We start from the raw sequence: 22,619 nt of genomic DNA, 5'->3' as shown, positions 1-22,619 counted from the left end.
TTGCCACTATCTGCTCAATCTCTTCCTGTACTTATGCTAGCTTTAGTTTTAGGATGCTTATTATTATTATTTTTTAAATCAACATCAAATGTCAATGGCAAAGAGTAAGAACCTGTGTTTAAGCATCAGATAGCCGTTTGTTTAAACTTTGGCTATGCCACTTTCTGGCTGCATAGCTTTAGAAAACTTCCTTATACTTCAATTTCCTGGGGCGGGGGGAGGGGGGAGATTATCATACCTGCCTCGTGGAGTGGTTGTGAAAGTCAAGAAAGTAATGTTTGCCTAGCTCCTGGCACATAGAAAGCAGTGAGGAGAGGACTTCGTCCTAGTGAATGCTATGTAGTCTACTGGTCAGTATCTGCTGACCACACTAAAGGTGTATTTCACGCTGCTCCAGGCTGAACTTGGGCTCTGCCCCATATCTTCTTCATGCTGGCATCCAGGGAAAAAAAGCAGTACTAATCTTGCCTACTGGTGTGCTCGGCAGAGAAATACGAGAGGGTAGGGCCACACATAACCCTAAAACCTGTGCTTGGGAGTGGCCAGAGTCACATCCGTTGGCATTTCATTGGCCAGAGTTACTCGTGTGGCCAAGCCTGCCTCCAGTTAAATGGAAGGGACACAAAATGTCCCATAAGGATAGATCCGGTAGGGAGGGACAGGATGCAAATATTTTCACAAGTGTGCAGCATATTCCACAGGTTTGTTTATTTGTGAGCTACCCAACTTCGGTGAGTGAGCACCCCACTACGAATCACAATTTGAAACACGACTTCTGATGGTGCCAACAAGTTAACATTTAGATCCCTGGAACTCTGCTTTTTATCTCAAAAAAACAAACACAAACACAAACACAAACAAAAAAACAAGTTCTCTATCACTCCACAAGTTAAATGTCCAAGCAAATTTATTTATTTATTTATTTTGCAGAGGGAAGATAGAAATGATTTTGATACATGAGCATGAAGGTCAAATTTTGTTTAAAAAATTAAAATCACATATTATAGCAAGGGACTATTGCTGAGTGAGTTTGTACACAGGGAGCAAATGTGAAGGGTGGCCATGATGGTTCATTTATTGAGCACCAAATGTGTGCTGGGCACTACTCTGAGCTCCCGTGATGGATCAAATTAGAAAAGAGACAAACAATCATCACCCTCCTGGAGTTACATTCCAGGGGGAAGAGATAGATACAAACTGTCATACATAAGCACATAGAATAAGAAGCATAGTCATCTAGATAAAAGAATTAGAACAGGGCAAGGGGGATTGTGTAGAGGTGTAGAGGGAAGGGTCAGGGACATGCTATTTAATGACCAGGCAGGTTAAGCATCATTTGTAAAGAGATTTTTGAGCAAAGACTTTAATTAAGGAGATGAAGAGAAAGTGGGTTCTATGTAACAAGAATCCCTAGGGAAAAGATGGCTGTGCTTCTGTTTTTGAAGAACAGCCGGAAGGCCAAAGTGGATAAACTAAGTGAGCAGTTGGACAAATAGCAGAAAAGTTCTGGTAGATAAAGGGAGAGGGTGGACCCAGAGCACCAAGGAAAAGCATTTTGCTCTTCCTCTCAGTGATAAGGTGAATCTACAGAGAATTGTAAGAAAACAAGCTATATAATTTCACTTACTTTTCAGAAGGCCAGTCTGCATATTATGATAGGAATATACTGTAGGAATATTACACAGAAGCAGACATGCCAGGAACAATGCTGATATGGTTTCCACACAGAGGACAGACGTACCTTGGGCTGATGGTGGTGCCTCACTGGGAAGGTGGTGAGGAATGGGCCAAAGCTGGTGACATTTTGATGGTGGAGCCAATAGGATTTGCTTACAGGTTCAATGACTTGAATAGGATTGCCAGAACAAGTTTGGGGAAGAAAACCAGGAGTTAATGATGGTTGTCTAATGTTTGAGCTGCCTGTTGCACAAGCAACTGGAAATGCAGAGTAGGTGGTTGGATTCCAGAAGAGTTCTGCCCTGGAGATACATGTTTGAAAGTCATTGAAACCTAGCTGGTATTTAAAATGATGAGGTTGGTATGATATTAGGAGTGCTTGTAGATAGAAAAGAAGGAAAAGCTGGAACCATGGGGCCTGTGTGAGCTTCCTAGGACTTCTGTAACAAAGTACCACATGCGAGGTGGCTTAACCTACAAATTTATTGTCTCACACTTCTGGAGGCTAGAAATCCAAAATCAAGGTGTCAGCAGGGCCATGCTTCCTCTGACACCTATAGCTTTTCCCATGGCGTTGTCCCCTCTTGTCTGTGTATCTTCTCTTCTTCAAAGGGCACCAGTCATATTCCATTAAGTGCCCACACTACTCCACTATGACCTCATCTCAAACAATAACATCAACAATGACCCTATTTTCTTTTTTGTTAAGATTAATTATTTATTTTTGAAAAAGAGAGAGAGCGAGCACAAGTCGGGGAGGGGGAGAGAGAGAGGGAGAGAGAAAATCTCTCTGTATGATGACATACAGTCTGATGCAGGGCTTGAACTCAGGAACCGTGAGATCATGACCTGAGCCGAAACTGAGAGTTGGACGCTTAACCAACTGAGCCACCCAGGAGCCCCAACAATGACCCTATTTTCAAACAGGTTCACATTCTTAGGTCCTGCCCGTTAGGACTTCAACATACCTCTTTGGAAAGCACAATTCAATCTATAACAGGACCTTTAAATATCAAGGGAAATGAAGTGCACACTATCTTAAAATCATAGAAGCATTATATCCCCCCATTCTTATATGTAAGCCCTAATCCCCAGTGTAATTATATTTAGAGAGAGGGCCTTTAGGGAGGTAATTAATGTTAGATGAATCCTAAGAAGAGGATTCTATTCCCATAAAACTAGTGTCCTTATAAGAAGAGGAAGAGACACCAAAGCATGCTCTCTTTCTCTCTCTCTCTCTCTCTCTCTCTCCCCGTCTGTCTCTCTCTTTGAGTGTATACACAGGAAAAGCCATGTAAGAACATAGGAAAAACGTGGCCATCTGAAGCCAGGAAGACATGCCCCACCAGAAACAAATCCTGTAGACACCTTAATTTTGGACGACAGTCTCCAGAACTATGGGGACATAGATTTTTATTGTGTAAGCCAGCCAAACTCCACTATTTTGTTATGGCACCTCTAGCGGACTAACACGCCCACTTCAGTTTCTGTATTCTTCTGCCCAGTACTAGAATTCCCACAGTGAAAGACATGCTACTTTATGCATAGCAGGTACTCAGCACATAGTTGTCATTTCATCGTTTGACACGCGTTTCATCTTCTGCTCAACTCCTAACATCAGCCTTTGAACAGGAAGGGGAAGAGCAGAAAAGCCAACTTTGGAAAACTTGCCCAAAAAGAGGGAAAGCCACATTTGAAGAGCTGTTATTTCTATGATTATAAAACCACTCAACTCTCTAATAAGCCTTTAAACTCTGGAGAGATAAAGCAATGTCATCCTAACAATGGATGAGCAGTTTAAGGACGTTAAAATGGCCCCCATGCTCTGCCTGCAAGATAAAAGAAAGGATTGCTCAAGTGGCCTCAGATAACTTTTCTGCATGTAATAAGACCATCCATCCTTCTCCCGTGTCAGTCTGGAGAACTGTAATGGAGTGATAAGGTCCCTGGTTGGGGAGAACGTAGGTGGACAAGGTCCCAGGGTGCAGCAGACTCTACATACAGACTTGGTGTGACCTAGTCCTTGACTGAGAGACTAACACATGGTTGCATTATGTTTACATGTCTCTGGTCCCTACTATCTCCTCACCCCGTCAAGATAAAGGAAAGAGACATTGTTATTTGCTATTTTCATTTTTGTTTTTAGTGGAGATAGGGGTAAGTCTTAGAATGTTGTATTTCTAGCTAGAGGTCAATTTTCACATTTTTTTTAATCGGTGATCAGTATTTTTCCCCACTCCATTTCTTCCTGACTTGTCAGATTGCTCTTGGTAAGAAAAGGAAATAGCTATGGTTTGAGCTGTGGTGTTGTGATTCTGTTATAGATGTTCAGCAATGTAGATACGAACTGGCTTCTCCTTCCTTTCTGGATTGAAATTTGTTGCTGTCCTTTTTTCATTTCTCCCTCCATGAGTGTGTGTGTGTGTGTGTGCGTGTGTGTGTGTGTCCACAGTTTAATGAGGTTATGTCACCGAGGGAGGCATGTGACGTTTCCGTTCTGCAACGCTGCCAGCTTATATCTGGAGCCTTTCATTTAGAAGCCTTAATAAGTTATTTCAATTACCTCATCAGGCTTAAGTCGGCAGCAAATGGGGGGATTTTTTTTTCCTTCTAAGGTGAGATTACATTTAAATGATAATAATAAGTGCCAAAGTAATGTGAACGCACAAGCCAAAAGGGGTGATGCCCTTCTTGGCTGACTGGGTTTCCACTGGGTGCTTGTCATAACTTATCAGCTGTAATCCCTGTGTGGAGAAGAGCAAAGGGACTCCCAAGCTGCTGAGAATTCTCTTCAACAGTCCCCAGGTCATGAGGCTGCCCCACATGTGTAGTCTGGAGTCTTCTTTCTGTTCGTTATTGCTGGGATTGGCTCAAACTCATCATGCTTTGGCAAATGGAATTGACTTCTGTCTCTTTTTCCCCTTCACTCTCTCTATAACCTCCCTTGTTTTCATTGTTTAAAGAATATTACCTCTGCAGGGCAGCTCCAAAGAGGCCGTGATTCCTTTCTCTAAAAATAGGAAGTCTGTTTTATATAAAGTCCCTTTCCACATAGCCTCACCCACATTTGCTTGTTTTCTTTAGCAAAGGCCAGATCTTAAAATAATTAGTCTAAGATGAGGGGAAAGGGAGGGACACAGATGTCAGAGATACTTTGTAAAATAAACCCCAATAACTTGATGTTAATATTTCATGTTTTAACGTTGTAAAATGAGCTAAGAGACAAGAGCGCAATATGCGTAATGCCCCCAATCTTATCTCCCTGCTATCTACATACGCAGATAGGAATTTGAAATTCTTTGGCTATTTTGTGGATGCACACACATTGAGATACACATCTGGATATTTAAAGTGATGGAATAGGAAGAGCAGTTGTGAGTATATATTTCCACATTTCTGAGTGTTACAGGGAAACAATTGAAGTGGGTCTCCTACCTTTTGAAGAACGCCTAAGTGCATTTCTTATTTTGTGCGGATAATGATTTGCATTTTATTTTTAAATAAACACACTCCAGTTACATCTATGTGAACTTTGAAATTTAATTTTTTAAATTGATTACTTTTCTTAGTGAGTTCTAAAAATCCTCACGTGAGGCTTCACCTTGAGGAAAGCCCAACGATAGTTGGCTAAGGCTCTGGAGAAGAGAGAAGGGTGTAGGGCAGTAGGGAAGGGTGATGAAATGTAGGTACTTTATCTTCCTTGTCTTTAAAAACAAAAGTCTTTTACTTTTACAAAGATCATATGTCTATGTCATTCCAGCAAAGTCAAAGGAACCGAGTTTCTCTTGGTCTAATTTGCAGGGGAAAATGCAAGGATTAATACTTTGAAGTCATCTTTAAAATCCAGCTTGAAACAGACTGGCCGTGTCTGTCATTCACAGTGGTCCAGGGACTGGAAACTTCTTAGCAATGGACGCATTTACATTTGTACCTTCAAGGAAACAACCCCCTTTGCAAAATTAATTGAAACCTCCTGGTGAAAATCATCAAAGTCCAGGGTATCTTTGGGTGTAATTTGAGGCTCTGCTGCTTGAATTCAGCCAACAAGACGAAGCAGTCCAGTCTGGGAGTTTTTGCTCCCACCTTACTCATAAATAAACTCTGCTCCTATAGCGAATATGTTCAATACTGGTTTGCGGAATATTGGATTAATGATGAGCAGGCATTAAAATTGTTTGTATTTCAAACTTGCTTCAGATGATCTGGCAAGTTTCAGGCCCTCATTTGGAACAAGTAAGCACACTTATCCTATAAAATCATATAACCTCAGGAGGCATTTGTTTTCAAAGGCTAGTGGTACTTCTCAGCCAGACCACCACTTCCCCCCCTCCCCCTTTGTGGCATTTGAATCTCTGTGGTTTCTTTCTCAGCACCAAATGAAAAGCAGAAACTTTCGGGGTCGTTCCAAATCCTCCGAGTTTGCTGGTCAGGTTGTCCAGGAAATAGACTGGAAGCCGAGGTTTGTGTGCAGAAGCTTTACTGGAGACTGTCCTTAGGAACGGGACCTGTGGAAGGGGAGGGTGGGATTGGACAGAAGGAGCTCTGAGGTGGCCTTTTGATGTTGTCTTGAATTAAGGCAAGGGTTCCGAGTGTTCATATCCCCACAAAGAGGATCCTCAGGCATTGGAGGCAGGCTCCCCAGGGAAAAGCTCCCTTGAGGCAATTCTCAGGGAAGGAAGAAAGACTCAACGGGTGTGTCCACAGCAGCTTGGGGAATAATTGACCCAGCCTTCAAGGGTGATCTAAATGACACATCTTATCATCCTTTTCAGTCCTCATTTCCAAAAAAAGGGAAGTTTTCTGAAGTTTTAGGAAAGCAAACAAACAAAAACTAAAAACTAGCATTAGAAGTTGAGGTGCAGGGAAGCCAGAGAAAAGGGAAATCTTTAGGAGGTACTGAACTCTGTTTTCACATTTTATTTTATTTTTTATTTTTTTAATGTTTATTTATTTTTGAGAGACAGAGAGTGAGACAGATTGTGAGTGGGTGGGATGTGGGCAGAGAGAGATAGAGAGAGAGGGAGACACAGAATCTGAAGCAGGCTCCAGGCTTTGAGCTGTCAGCACAGAGCCCGACGTGGGGCTTGAACCTATGAACTGTGAGATCATGACCTGAGCCAAAGTAGGACACTTAACCAACTGAGCCACCCAGGTGTGCCTATTTTCATCATGCCCCTATTTTCTTCATGCAAAAGCAGGAATCTTTGTTTGATAGAGCTAGAATTTGTAAGACAAGGTTTAGTCTAAAGATTATAGAACAAGGAATCCTAAAATGAAGGAAAAGAACCAGATTTAAATCAGCATGCTGTCCCCAGAATGCATCACCATCCATATAATTGACATGGATACAGGAAAACTACACTAGGTTTAAGGAAAAAGCGAAAAATAGAAAACACCATGACAGAGGAAGAAAGGGAAAAATTAGTGTAGAATTTTATCCAGCTGGATCGCAAATGGCAAAAGAGATAATAATGACAATAATAATACTAAGGGCAGTAGGAATGGCTGTGGCAGTGGTGGTGGTAATTGCTTACCATGCACAGGGCACTGTGAGCTAATCATACTATACTATATGGGTCGTTTAATTCTTACCCAGCCTCTGAAACTCTTCACCTTTGCTGGGGTAGAAATATACCAAAGATGCTGAGGGGGATCAATTTCTCTTTGGCACACTTCGTCTTTCCTTCTTCCTCCCCCCTTTATTTCTTTTTCCTTCCTCCTCTGGACCTCTCCTTTTCTGTTCCTAGGGTTTTCGTTATGGTTTGCTTGCTTATTCTTTTAACTTTTCCCGTACTCTGTCCAAATCCAAAGATACAAGGAAGTTGGGGATCTAGGCAATTTCAGAGTGATTACTGTTACAATGGGATCCCTAAGTCTGCATAAACTGGGATGGAATGAGGAGTCCCAGGATAGCCTATTTTTTTTTTTTTACAATCACAAATAGCCAGGTATACCTTAGAATTAGTTATTGAATGATGGCGTATTTGAGCTGAATAGGAGGTAAACGGTGATCTAATTTAATTTTACCATTTTCACATGAACAAACTAAAACCCAAGGGTTTATATCAATCAACCAAAGCTGAGGAGAGACTAGAAATGGAGAGGAGTAAGCAGTTACAGATACAGTGATTGTTGGCTCTAGGAGTTCCTATGTAAGGGCTTACGCCAGTTACTAGCTGTGTGATTCAGGAGTGAAGATTATAATGATATCTAACTCATAACATTGTTGTGAAGGTTTTCTGAATTAATGGAACCAAAGCACTGTGGAAAATACATGGTGAGCGCACAATAAATGTTTTTTACCCTCAGCTTACCCAATGTCTAACTTTCAGTCCTGGTATCTGGACTTTACCTCCAAAGACAACAAAGCATGCATGCCCTGACCATTTCTGATCACTTTATAAGTTAAAAACAACCTACTGATTATCTCAACCTCCCAGAACTTTTTAAGTAGCTCTGTGCACCATCATTTAACCATTGACACGCCGGTAGCTACCACCTTTCTCTTTTCACATCTTTATACCTTACACATTGCTCTCAGATGAATCTTCCCAATTTAAAGTGCTTACTGTGACATCCTCCTGCTTGTAAAAGTTTCAGAGACATCTCTACTGCCTATAGGTAAAACCCACATTCTCTAGGTTAATGTTCAGGGCTTTTTACAATCTGGTCCAATCTGGCTTTCCAATCTTATTACTCATTTACCAGACCTTCTTTCATTAAGTAATGATTGATAACGTACCATATGGTTAGGCACCAAAGATGCACTGATACACAGAATCTGCTTTCTTAGAACTTTCAACTTGTGCATGATTTAATCTTCCCCAGAAGCATATGACCGTTGCCTACCTGCCTGATTTAAATTCTGTGACCTCCTCTGTCTGGAAGACCTTACCTTCACATATACTCATAACTAAATCTTATGATCTTGTCCACATTATGTATGTCAATTAGAATTCTATGATTCTTCCCAGCTAGTAAACTTCATTTTTTTACTTTGTGTACAGCATTTACAAATTAATCCTTTGTATTATAGTTAATTATATGCATTTGTTAGTCCTTGCTAGACTATAAGATTATTATTATTTTTTTTTTTTTTTGACAGAGAGAGAGAGAGAGAGAGGGAGAGAGAGAGAGAGAGTGACAGAGAATCTCAAGCAGGCTCCATTCCTAGCATGGAGCCCGGATGAAGGGCTCAATCCTACTGCCGTGAGATCATGACCTGAGCCAAAATCAAGAGTTTGATGCTGAATTGACTGAGCCACCCAGGTGCCCCTAGACTATAAGGTTCTTAAAGACATGGTGTATATTTAATTGATCCTTACATATTCTTAACACTTGCCATATTGTTTTTCAAATAGAAGAACAAAAAAACATTAAAAACAAAAAGACTGTTGAATGGATATTTGTATTAATTGTTTCCAGTAGTGGTGTTGTTGTTCAAAGAGCTGATGGGGATTAAGCACTGCACTTGTGGTGATGTATTGAGTTATTGTATAGTGCACCTGAAATTAATAGAACACTATGTGTTAACTACACTGAAATTAGACTAAAAACTTAAGGAAATGATTTACCAAAGGATTAATTTAATGGTTGTAAAGAAAGAATGGTCTGGGAAATGTTCGTAGGTGGAGAACAAAGTGGAACTTTTGAGCGCTTTGTGTAGGAGTACTTTGTATACAAAGTACACTTTGTTTTGCTCACCGATAAAATTTTGTTCTTTAAATATGAGTGAATTTTGATAGCATTAATATCTTAGTTTTACCATTTATATACGTTTTAAAAAATAGTAATGTTAACAGTTTCATTATTCTATGACATCTCAAAAATAATATCTGCTGCTTTTGCATTAGGGATAATGTCTAGGCAATGTGATTTGATCACTAGGTTAAAAGGCGAAAGTCTACGATGTAAGTACGGCTTAGTCACCATAACTTAGAGATTACAATTGGATCAGAAATCCCAAAGTGCAAGTGGTAAGTGCCTAAGAACAGCTGAAAATTCAGCCCAACCACCTTCTTTATGAAATTATTAATGTCACCATGTGCAATAAATAAGCCCTTAGGTGGAGAATAGCTAAACTTTTTGGTTCAGTAAAAATCATGAGACTAGACTTAAAAAAGGACAAGAAGAAAGACCACACGTATATGACTTAGCTGTAACCTCACTACTGTAAAATGGAATTTAGAGAAAAAATGTGTAAGCAAACGTCTGATCACAACATCAGGTAATATATCTAGGTTTAAGATTAGTAGGGTTATTTTAATTTTATATAGACCGTAATTATTTTGAAGTTGTTTTCATTGTATTATTTTGAAGTTATTTTCACCATGTTATTACAGAGGCTTCTTCTGTGTTTTATTATTTAACAATTCTCTGACACTGTACCTGTTTTGCCTTGCCTTGTGTAGTTCCTGTAAACCATCTGAGATACTCCTAGCAATTAAACAAGAAGAATGTCTCAGTTGTTTGAGTCTTTATTATTTTTCTTTTCTTATCACTACTCAAGAATCCAGCAAGTATTTTTGCTTATCTTTAAAACCAGAGACTTGTTGGTACTACTACAGTTGCAAATGTAAACACTATGGGCTACTTGTCAAAGCATTTCAATCTTAAGCGCAGTAAAGAAATTATAAAGGGAAGCCATTCAAACACTTAAAATCCAAACCCTTCCTTTAAGGGGTTTCTTAATGATGGGGAACAAAGTCACTTTATAGAGTTTATAACTAGATTGGCTGATTACATAAAAGGCAAGAGTATTTTTATACTTTAAGAAATGGTTGGGTTCGATTTTAAACACCCCCCAACGTCCAACTTCACTGAAAAAATTAGAAAAAAAAAAAACAAGTGACTTGGCCTGAATTCTAAGAACTGCCTGGGATTGTGCAGAGAGAAGACTTGGCCATTTTTTAAAGCCATGTGGTAATAACATTAAAGCACGCGATGGCAGAGGTTGGGAGGTTGGGAGAAAAAGAAAACATTTGCGGTATCATGAGAGGAAGCCATGCAGTCTGCTGTGGACAGGAACGGAGCAAAGGGTCAAAAGGCTTCTCCAGAATTGTTTGACCTTCGAAGTGTCAATAAACTCCTTGGAATAAAAGGTGTATGCAAATATAAGCCTTTCTACCAGAACTTCCAAGTCCTAAGTTCTATAGCTCCTAAGATTATCATGAAGATTAAGAAAATCAAATGGGCAAAGTCTTCTCCAAATTTCTGAGACCCTGGAGAAGGAGAGGGGGTTATTTATTGCCAGGGCTTTCAACATAGTGTGAAGTGTGTGTCTAGCTACACACAAGAAACTGCATTAAGCAACAACAACAAAAACCAGTCTGGTGAACAGAAGGATCTCTTTTAGTCCATCTTTACGTTAAGTAAATCTCCTACATATGTATGGTTTGACCTCTATGCTTGGGGAAGTGTGGTTTAATACTGCAGCTGCATCAATTGATTTTCTCAATGCAATAAGGCAGAAATTGAACTAAAAAGAATCAAGTGACATTATTTGAACATCATTTTTTTTTCCAATTCCAAGAGAGAGCTTAACCCATTTGTGGAGATGATAGAATTGAAAATCACTTAAGGGAAAAGCTAATAAGTAGAGGTGGAAGAATTGAAGCCTAATTCACTTGTCTGCAAAGAATGTAATTTTTAAATATAGCATGCCTGAGAATGGGTCAAGGGAGCTATACCTGGCTGCAGATAACCATCCGGTGATTAGAATATTTTGGCTGAAGTGTCTGAAATTCAAGTCACACGATGGAAGAATGCGGGAATTGTGGGAGTAGATTAGCTTTCGGTAAAGCTAGATCTAGGAGCTTCTACAGTATCATTAGGGCATTGCATCCATGTTTTTGTTACAGTGGTGATTGTACTGTAATTTTCTCAGGTAGACTCTCTATGGCAAGTAAGAAGGCTTTTAATGGCACTTGACTGATATCCTTTAGTTTTGGCACTGCAAGGAGAAAAGGACATTTCTCCCTCCTCGTGTCTGTACATCGGTGCAGTCCGTGATTCTCCAAATTCCAAATGCTTAAGGCTGTGGCCCAGGGAGGCAGATGCAAAAGAAACAACAACAAGATTGTCAACTGGGCCACTTATCAAGTTATCCGAATCTATTACGCTTCATTACCTATTCTTTGAATGTGGAGTCAGGCCCCTTTAAGTGTGTTTTCTTTGCCACCTGGCACACTGCAAAGCTTTGTCAGTAGACAGCCTGGACCAAACATGGCAGGAATAATAGGCTATCCTCTCTTGTGCTGTCCTAGCTCAGCCAGCTCCTGCAGTGTGCCTCTTTTCCGGCACCCAGATCTTACAGCGCATACAGCTTCACTAATGCCCAGCACCGGGCATGCACACTGGTCATGCCACACTCAGGGGCATGCACACTGGTCCTCCAATGCACACTGGTCAGCCACACTCAGGGGCTGGCAGCTTTCCCCAGTCAACCTCCTGGAAAGTTTTGTAATGGAATGCCTCCGACATGATACTCCCTATGCCTGGCTTTCCCTTTCTCCAGTATCCTGCAGGGGAGATTTGCGGCAAGTTCTACCAGCGAGGCATCACGGTGACTTCCACAGCTCTCACTCCCCCAGTGATGTCAGGATCTCAGCCCTGGTGGTTGGGGGGGAAGGGCTAGTTGTTGGTCACTCTGTCTCCGTTCTGGGCAAATTCGTTTTCTGGTGCTCCCCTAACAAATTACCACGAACTTGGTGCTGGAAAACAAAAATGTATTCTTGCCAAGTTCTGGAGTACAAAAGTCCAAAGTCAAGATACTGGCATGGTTGGTCTTTTTTGGAGACTCAGAGGGAGAGACTCCATATCTCTTTCCTAGCTTTTGGTGGTTGCCAGCAATCCTATGCATCCCTTAGCTTGTGGCTACATCACTTTAACCTCTGCCTCCATCTTCACATGGTGCCGCCCTTTCTGCATGTGACTTTATAAGACCTTCTTAAAGGGACACCTATGATTAAATTTCGGGCCGGCTCCAATCTACAGGGCCTCATCTTCCAGTAGCTAACCACATCCACAAATGCCCTATTTCCAAAAAAAAAAAAAAAAAAAAAAAAAGAAAAAGAAAAAAGAAAAAAGAAAAGGTCATATTCTGAGGTTTAGGGTGGACATGACCATTCGACCTAGTATACTAAGGGTAATGCTTCTTATAAATTCCCAGTTCGCTAGGGTTCTCTTTACTTCTTATTAGCTCATCTTTGGTTATACCCTGTTATACTTAATCATTAAAGTTTCTTGTTTAAATAACTGTGTGGTGGTTTTTGTCTCCTGATCGGAGTTTGAGTGTCATTTCAGAGCAAATGGAACGGATAGGGTAAATTATTTAGAAGAAATAAGGATTGTTGAGCAGAGAATTGCAGCATATTCTACCAGTCTTAACATCAAGAGTCAGAGATTTGCCTTAAGTAGCAGAATGTCTAAACAATGGCTTGGTATACAGTGGGCATTTAATAATGTTATCCAGTGATTAATGTGGTACAGTACAACTTTCATATTTCCCCTTACTGCATCTCTTTGGGCAGGAATCTTATGTTCTTTAGTGATTGTTTTAACTGAATCTCTGAAGGAAAAACATAGTTCTATAGTATTATCATCGATTTCCTAGAAAGCAATCCTTTACTAAATCTAGTAGAGCTTTAATTCCCCTTCCCTTTCATATCTTTGGGTTCTGCCTATTAATCTGTATTTAACTTTATTGTTTTTAGAACAATGGGTCTATATCTATTACACACAAATCTCCAGAACTTATGTTGCCTAGCACCAGGTGGGTGCTTAGTAATTATCTCTTGAATAAATAAATTGTTCTCAAATCCTTATAGACAACTTACTGAGTGTTTACATAAACACGATTTGTAGTGCTTTCTAGCTATCTATTTAAGACAGCAATCATTTGAGGCAGGCACAATTATCATTGACTGATAAGGAAAAGAGGCTCAGAGAGGTTGCAAATCTTCTTCAAGGTGACTCAGCTTATAACTGGTAGAAACAGAGTTTGAACCAGAACATGATAGTGGCTGAGCCCACAGGCTTGATCACAGCCCTACACTGCCCCTTGTTTCTCCAAGTAGAAAATATTCACACAGATTCAAAGAACATCCTTTCTCACCGTATAAAGTATAATTTACCATTAAGATTTGGCATCACATAATAATTATTTGTAGTACTTTTGATAGAGTGATACTACATTCATTATATCATCCCAATGCCGTGAGCCAAGTGTAACACCAAGTGACACCGCCGATGAGCCACAAGCGCAAGTTAAAAAATATGGCGAATAGGGAAAATCTGACTAGCAAAAAAGTTGCAGAGTGCACACGGTCTCTCCGAACTCGTTATTACACAGAAAAACTGGACGGTGGATGGATTGGATGGCAAATGTTTCAATGTAGAGCGACTGCATTCCCATAACACTTGGCCCTTAAACTTTGAAAGCCCAAGAGTATAATTCACTGTTCAGAAGACCAGGCGTGATTAGATTGAATTTACACGTGGCCAAGGGTCCTGAGCCGGATTAAGTCAATCACAACCTCTTATATTGGGAATTGCATTCACTAATTCATTCAAAAGATCTTTATGTTCAGGTACTGTTTTAGGTTTTGGGGGATCCGTTGGTGTTAGATACACAAGATGCCTACTTTCCGAAATCTTAAATCCAAGCAGAGGGAAACAGATGATAAATGGGAATACATAAATACGTGAATTAGACAAGTTTTGTGATTTCTAAGCTAAAAGGAACTGATGATGTGTCAGAAAGGCATAGGACAGTGCTACTTTGGATTTAGTGGTCAGGGAAATGTTTTTGAGAAGGTAACAAGAAAAATCTTCAAGTTTAGAGCTAAAAAAATGAATGCAGAAATATCTGTAATATCACGAAGGATCAAACTGCAGGAAGGAAATACAACAAAGCACTTTAGAAAGGAGCTATAAGTGAGAGCTAAGGTCATTGTCAGGAGTATGGGGTATTGGTGCCGCTGCCCAAGGTATGGCAGGGAGCTCGGGAGCCTGAGCAGGAGGTAGGGAGGTACACTGAGGAGTGGGCTCTGTGTGATGTTCCAGGAGGGTGTAGGAAGGAAAATGGAACCCCGTGCTCTAGTTGATAAGGTATAAAAGTTGATAAGCGCCTGGCCAGTGACAGAGACAAGAGAAAAAGGCAGGACACCATTATAGAAAGAAAATGTATTCAAAATTGAACACGTAAATAGCCTGTAGCATAACCAACCATTGTTAAATTATTATCACTAACATTTGGTGTATACACTTGAAGTGTTGACATGTGTATGTAAACATATCTTTTAAATGTATATACAACTTATACAACTTTTTAACCATCATTTTAACATGTAATCAACTATTAATGAATAATTAAATCTTCAAATCTTTATATATCAAATCTTTATAGATGTATTTATGGCACATGTTTAAAATACTATTTGATACTTTAGAAATGATTTTATAACTGATTCTTTTTTTACTTAAAATACACTTGAACACAGTCTTTTTAAGCGATCTCCAAAACATTTGGAAATTATGGGAAATTGATTGTGTGTCTTTTCGTTTTGTAATAAGCTCAGTAATGTGGCAAAGACATAGATGGCTATCTTCAAGGTTATTATTTGCATGCAACTTGTCATAGTGGAAAGAATATAGTTACCGTGAGAGATGAGTAGTCGCTAAAATTCTGGATCTTCTTTGTCTTTCCTACGAACCATCTGTGAGACTCTGAGCCAATTTCTCTAGGCCTCAATTTTACCATCCATATGGTATAATATCATGATCCATCTCATAGCTTTATGAGGGTTGAGTTAATTTACGCAGGTGATTTACGCAGCACACTGGGAAGCCCTAAGTGCATTTGCTACATTTTTAAAAGTTATTTCTTATAGAAAAGAGAGATGCACTGACATGGGGCTCAAAGTCATTATTAATTTGATTATTAGAAGAAGCAACTCTTTTGTTCTTGTTCCTCACTCTGGTGAAGTGAAATATATTAACTACACATGCGTCAAAAGGCTTAAATTCCTATCCTACAGTGGTCCCTCCATTCATTAAGGAAGCATAGCTTAGAAGTCAAAATAGAAGCTAGGGATAGTCCATAAATACTGGATGTAAGAGTCAATTCCTTCTTCTGCTGTGTCTAAGATAGTATTTATTTTTCCTCTTGTGTGAAAGAGTACGTTTCCATACTGACGAGGAGAAGTCAATCAATATTTTCTCATATGTCCTACATTGTATAAAAGATTCGAGTATATCTTTGTAAGAGCATCTTTGAGCATGTTTTGAATTGTGTCAGTGTTTTCTGTTGAGTTCAACTTTAAGTAAAATCGTCATTCAACTTGGCATCGCAGGAAGAGACAGCTCATTTATTTCCCGTAGCTTTACAAAGACATTGTTTTAAAACAAGAGATTATTGCTTCCTAAAAAAGAGAGATGAAAACTTAACACAATTCAAATGAAATGACTTTGTTTTCTGAAGAAGGAGTAAGTTTTCTTCAATAGAGAAATTCTAAGAAAAGTTCATCACTCTTAATGGACAAAAGAAGCCTTGCAAGATACGTAGCTGGACTGTAATGTAACTTCATGCCTCATAAATCATAATCTAAAACATCCACTCTTTTTAATTGCCCCATTAAATAATTAAGGTTGACTTAAGGAGAAAGTCACACCTCATCCTGGAGGAACTCCAGCATAGACAGGCTAAATGTTTGTTTGGTGAATACCTATCTTTATAGAGTTAACTGCTTTCAACACTTAAGACTGTGCTAGTGGCTATTTTTATTCACATAAAATAGTTCACCCAATGATTTAAATCAGATTAATGAGTGGCTATTATTTCCTGTCACTAATTAAAAACTTTTTAAAAAAGCATTTTTTCATGTAGTTACGAATTCAACAAAAGATTGGTCAAAAGAGTCTGCTTTTGAGGCACGTGGGTGGCTCGGTCGGTTGAGTTTCCGACTGCGGCTTAGGTCATGATCTCATGGTTTATGGGTTTGAGCCCCGCGTGGGGCTCTGTGTTGACAGCTCGGAGCCTGGAGCCTGCTTCAGGCTGTGTGTCTCCCTCTCTCTCCTCTGTGTCTCCAGATTCTTTGTCTCCCTTTCTCTCTGCTCCTCCCTGCTCCCCTGCTTTCTCTCTCTCTCTCAAAAAATAAATAAATAAATAAATAGATAAATAAATAAATAAATAAACATTAAAAAAAAGAGTCTGCTTATTTTCATCATCAGAATGTAGACTTTTAGCATATGATGAAAACTAAAAATCATCGATGCAGGTAACAATTTTTAAGCTGTAGAAATATTTATCGTTGCAAATGAGATTTTATTCAGAATCCCAATGTACACAGAGGATATTTATGTTTGACATAGAACTGTGCCCCAGTGGCAGAACTTCAGAGAAGTCCATTGTGAAACCGATCCACATGGCATGGGCCTTCTCATTGTTAATTACAAACATCAAGACTTGTGCTAGTCCCAGAGTTATTTCACACTAACCTTCCTAAATCTTTCTTTTATTTCATTCATCCTGGCTTCTAATGTTACACTGCTTGCCCACCAAGCTCTCCAAGGACTGACAAGAGCCATGTGAAAAGGTCCTTCTTCCTTCTGCTGTTCGATGGTGATGTTCATGGCAAACGCAAGAATTACTCCCTGAATCCTGAGGTGTGGAAAATCTCTCGCCCTTTTTTGGTCAAGGTTTGGATCATCCTGAATGGGAGGCCCTGGATTTACCTTGGATGTATTTCTATGGGGACCTCGGCATCAACATTGATGTCATGGATTAAGTAACCACTTCAAAGGATAAAGGGAGAGCTTACTGCCTTCCTCTTTATTCCAATATTAGGAAGACATTCCATGCAGTGGTTAAAATGACAGAAGTTTACACTCCTTCTATACATTAACTGGTGATTTTTTTTTCTTTTATGATTTCCTTCTCATTGATTCAATAGGCATTTATATCTTTTCTTCAATTAAAAAAATATTTAAATTATAGTTAGTTAACATATAGAGTAATATTCGTTTCAAGAGTAGGATGTAGCGATTCGTTACTTACGTAGAACACAGTCCTCATCAAAAAAAGTGCCCTCCTTACCAGCCATCACCCATCTAGCCCTTCACTCTGTCCACCTCCCCTGCATCAATCCTCAGTTTGTTCTGTACTGTTAGGAGTACAATATACCTTTTTTTAAATGTGTCTTTTTGGTAGAAAATTTTCAGCCAGAATTCTTTGGATAAACTTGTGTGCAATCTCCCCAACGAAAGACACCAGATATGTTTCTAATATACTGTTTTCCCACTAAGTGGCGCAGAGCCTGGCCTGTGACAAGATCTATAATCATTTATTAAACAAACAAACAAAATGCATGTCTGAAGGAGGTTGAGTAGAGAGGAAGAATAGCAGACACACAAAAAACCTGTTCTCTTCCCTGAAGGAAATTCTGTGCATAAAACTTAACTTAATCCCTCAGCAACTCTGTGATTTTGGAATTATTACAAATTTAGTTATGAAGGAACTAAAGTTCATTAAGTTGGAGTGACTTACCCAAGTTCACACACCGGGACATAAACCCAAGTGGGTCTGAACAGAAAGACACAGTCCGTGTTGCTTTAGAATGGTTGTTTCTCAAACCTTTTGGGGGAAATACACAGTTTGTATATGAAAGCCAATACATGTATAATAAGATGCAAATTAATTCAACATTTTAAAGATATAACAGGAGACTTAAATACATTTGGCATGAGTTCGCTTCCTCTAAGCTATATTCATAGAGTTCTGCCATTAAGTTTCCTTCTGTGGAATAATTTGAGGAATATTGACTATACTACATGGTCTTATTAAAATAAAAAGTGGAAATGTATCCTCTGATGCTTAAATAAAAGACAGTTAGAACATGGGACTGAAGTGTTACGTACATACACAAACAGTTCACTCCCCAAATATTGAATGGTCCTTCAAAGTTTGTTTTGGAGAAGATAAGTTGGAGATGCCAGGATGTGCTTCCTACTCCCCGGGATCTCATACTTTCAGTCAGGGCATGGAGAAATACTAAAATTAGATTATCCTGATTCCTTTCGTCTGAAGCTACTTCAGAGCCTGTTTCTCCTGTTATGCTGGGTGGTATGTTGGGTGCTGTTGCTACATGTTGGTTAGCAACATTCCCGAGGACTAGAAATGGGTCACGTGAACACAAACAAAAGGCCGCTGATGTAAATTATACGTAAAGGCTGCAACTTACATCAATATGTTCCTGTAACTGCAATAGTGGACTGGAGTTTGAAACAGTGTCCGAGAATGAATCATTTGTTCAGTGAGGAGTTCAATGCCGTGAGAAAATCCATGACCCACCTTCTCTCTTAGTGTGTGAACCTCCGTCAGCCCAACTGACTCTCACAGTCTCATTTACTCGAATGCCAAGCAATTTATATCTCCAGTTGAACAGGATGCAAAGATCCTTCGCAAGGAACCCTACAGTGTTAGGATTGTTTGCGCATCAGAGTCTTACAGGGAACCTCAAAATGGAAGGCCATTTAATTCTTGTAGCCACAGAAAGCTTCATGGAGCAGCCTTTCTATCTGCTGAAAGCCACTGATAAGAGAAGATGTGTGTTTCTACCCATAGGCAAAGGTACTTTTGTGTGGTGACCCTGCTGATGTACAAGTTGAAGGCATGGCAGAGAAAGCAAAGACTGAGATCTATGCTGTCCAATATGGCAGCCACTGGCCGCATGTGTCTATTGAGTATCTGAAATGTGGTTAGTGCCATAGATTTAAAAGATAATACTTTGGAAATATGAGTTACATAAAACATTTTATTAAGATTTACTTTACGTAATTTTTTTTACTGTTTTCAATGTGGCTACTAGAAAATTTTAAATTACATTTGTCATTCACACTCTCTCTAGTGGAAGGGCTACCCTAGATTACAAAGTATCTGTGTGCAATTGTGGCATTTTCTAGGTTAAATGCTTAACCCATCAATGAAAGGTAGAGTCACATAATTTACATTTAAAATTTGAGTGTAAAAGCAGAATTATTAGTAACTATGCCAGAACAAAAGATATACATTAAAACCTGGGGTTTCCTTCTGTTCACCATGATATCAAAATGTTTGACATTCTAGTTATTCAGGTTGCCAGTCAGGGACATAGGTTCATTTTACCCATAAGTCATGGTTATGATAACTGTTAACTTTCCAAACCAATAGACCTAACTGACATCAGGATGTGATCAATTCTATTTGTTCACCATTGTACAGAGCACATTGATGAATGAATATTTGTTAAATAAATGAGGGAATAAATGGACACAATTACTCCATGTGTCAAGTGTTAAATTAATGTGAGATTTTATTGCTATATTCTCAAGATATTTTTGTATTTAGAAAGGATTTTCTAAAGGCTTATTTTACCTTTCAAATTACTATGTGTGATTTAGTAAAGCTATTTTTTTAATTAGTTATTTGAAAATTATTATGTTCTGTTTAAATATTTGTTTTGTATTTTATTTCTAACCCTACCAAATATTCACAATTATACCAAAGGACTCTAAACCAGATCAATCTGTAAAGCCGAGGATAAATAGGTGTTTTTAAAGGTTTCATGATTGTGTATAAAATTCACATGATGACCCAAGCCTAAGTTATTTTTCGATTAAAAAATATCAAATTCTAATCATAATAGGCTAAATTCTCTTGAACATCATACTTACTTAAATGATCAAATATGCAAATTCTTTAAACTCTTTGGTCATCTTAATGTCTATATTTAATTCTAAACCTTCCCTTGTTTGACAGATACTCACTACTGAGGAAATGATTATACCATTAGGAAGTAAGTATTTGGAGAAATACCTGTGCAAAAAGACTCCATGATAACAGAGACACCAGCTGTGATGTCACCTGATTTCTTGCTGGTGACACTAATGGAATCCATTGGCCTTAATGAGAATCAATGAGGAGGACAGTCCCACCTTATACAGTGTTGATGTCATTGTCCACGTAGCTGTGTGGTCCGCCAGGGGGACGAGTTACAAAATTTGTGGAGCTCAGCATGAAATCAAAGTACAGGACCCTTTTTCAAGGGTGAGCCTGGGTGGCTCAGGTTGAGCATCCGATTCCTGGTTTCAGCTCAAGTCATAATCTCTCGGTTCATGAGTTCCAGCGTCACAACAGGCTGTATATGCTGACGGTACAGAGCCTGCTTGGGATCCTTTTCTCTCCCTCTCTTTCTGCCACTCCTCCCCCTTGCTCTCTCTGTCTCCCTCTCAAAATAAATAAATAAACCAAATAAATAAATAAATAAGAAATAAGAACTTCAAGACCAAGATGGTGATAGAAGAGCCTTCACCCAAAGGCAGGACTGTACCCAGCAGGGGGCCTTGTGTGACCTCACAGGCTGCATGCCTCCTTCATGCCCTTGTGCAGGTTTCGATTCTGCAACTCCCTATTCAGCTGTGTGGTTGAATTTCACCTTTTGTGGCTCTTAAGTGACTCAAGTATGTTTTCACTGAGCTCTGAAAACCCTTGATCATGAGAACACACTGCTTTTATTTGGTTTTGTTTTGGTAATATTTTCCCTGCCTGGTAGACCAGACACCATCTCCAGATATGAAACTATCTCAGTTTCTGTGTATTTTCCATAATTTTTTTCTCACTGCGGTCACAGTTTTAATGCCATTCTTTTCAAAGGCCTGGCATCTATCGTTCTTTCTGGCTGTCATCACGTTCAAGGCTCTGAAGAAAGGCAGAGAAATGGCTGTCGTAATCCTGCCTTTACCAGCCTCTTCTCTCCTCTGACCTCCCTCACTGACTCTATTCTTTCTTTGTCTTTATTCTTTCCCTCTTGTCTTTCTGCAATTGTGTATTATACAAAAGCTACTTTACCAACACCACAAAAGGCACTAAAGGAAATTTTTAATTTCGAGGGTCGATTCAAGTATTTAGCATATAAAATTTTGCCTATTTATTTAAATATCTGATATAATACTTCTAATAAATGTTCTGAAAAAAATCCTTTCAAATCCCCAGTGTGGATTTAGAGCACATTCTATTCCCTCTACATGAATCAAATAATGCAAAAACTTCTGCATATTTACAACATAAGTAAATGCTTTAATGCTGTCTTTGAGCATTGGCAAGACTAATTCAGGGAAGAAATGGACTTCACTTTCCCGCTGAGGGGAGCTTACCATTGTCGTTTCTCACAACTCCAGGCAGGGGATAGCATACGATTATTGGAAAATAAGACAGGATTGGAGAAAACCACTCGTGTTCTTCAGACTGTCTACAGCAACCTGTGGGATTCTGTATCAGTCTCATTAAGGAAATGGATGGTAACTCACCTCGTCAACATTAGGGCATAAACGAGTCCTGTCAAATTCAAGGCAGTGGCCTTTAGGTCCTATTCCACAGAACTCGTTGTGGGGGTGTTCAATTTAATTGGAGATTGTCTCCTCACACACTTTGAGCTGTGCACAGGAAAAGGGCTGGTCTTCCTGGGCAAAAATAATGCATTGCTGTGAGTCAATCACATATTTCCACTTCAAACATAACATGGGGGCTTACATTCAAATTGTAGTATCACCAGTGGTTAATTTCACTCGCCTTTCTCTGCTCGGCTTTATTTCTAGTGACTAAAGAAAATTTTTATGTCACCATGATATTTGTTGGGAGAGCTCTAAGCCCTATCCAAAGTGGATTTCTCTGGGGCCCCTACAAAAAAATATATATATTTTCCAAACACATTTTATGTTAGTAGATTACATAACATGGATACTTGGTTTAACCAAGTGTTGGAATTAGAGATTTGCCTACCTGTAATTTTTATGTTTATCATTATGTATATGGGGAAGAACTATAGGTATGGATTGTCTTGACTTTCAAATCTTAGTACAATATGATAACATCAGGGTAGTTTATGTAACCTAAGTTCATCCTAACT

Source organism: Panthera onca, chromosome B3, assembly GCF_046562875.1.
Source record: "Panthera onca isolate mPanOnc1 chromosome B3, mPanOnc1 haplotype 2, whole genome shotgun sequence".
Lineage (NCBI taxonomy): Eukaryota > Metazoa > Chordata > Mammalia > Carnivora > Felidae > Panthera > Panthera onca.
This window is presented reverse-complemented; position numbering follows the sequence as displayed.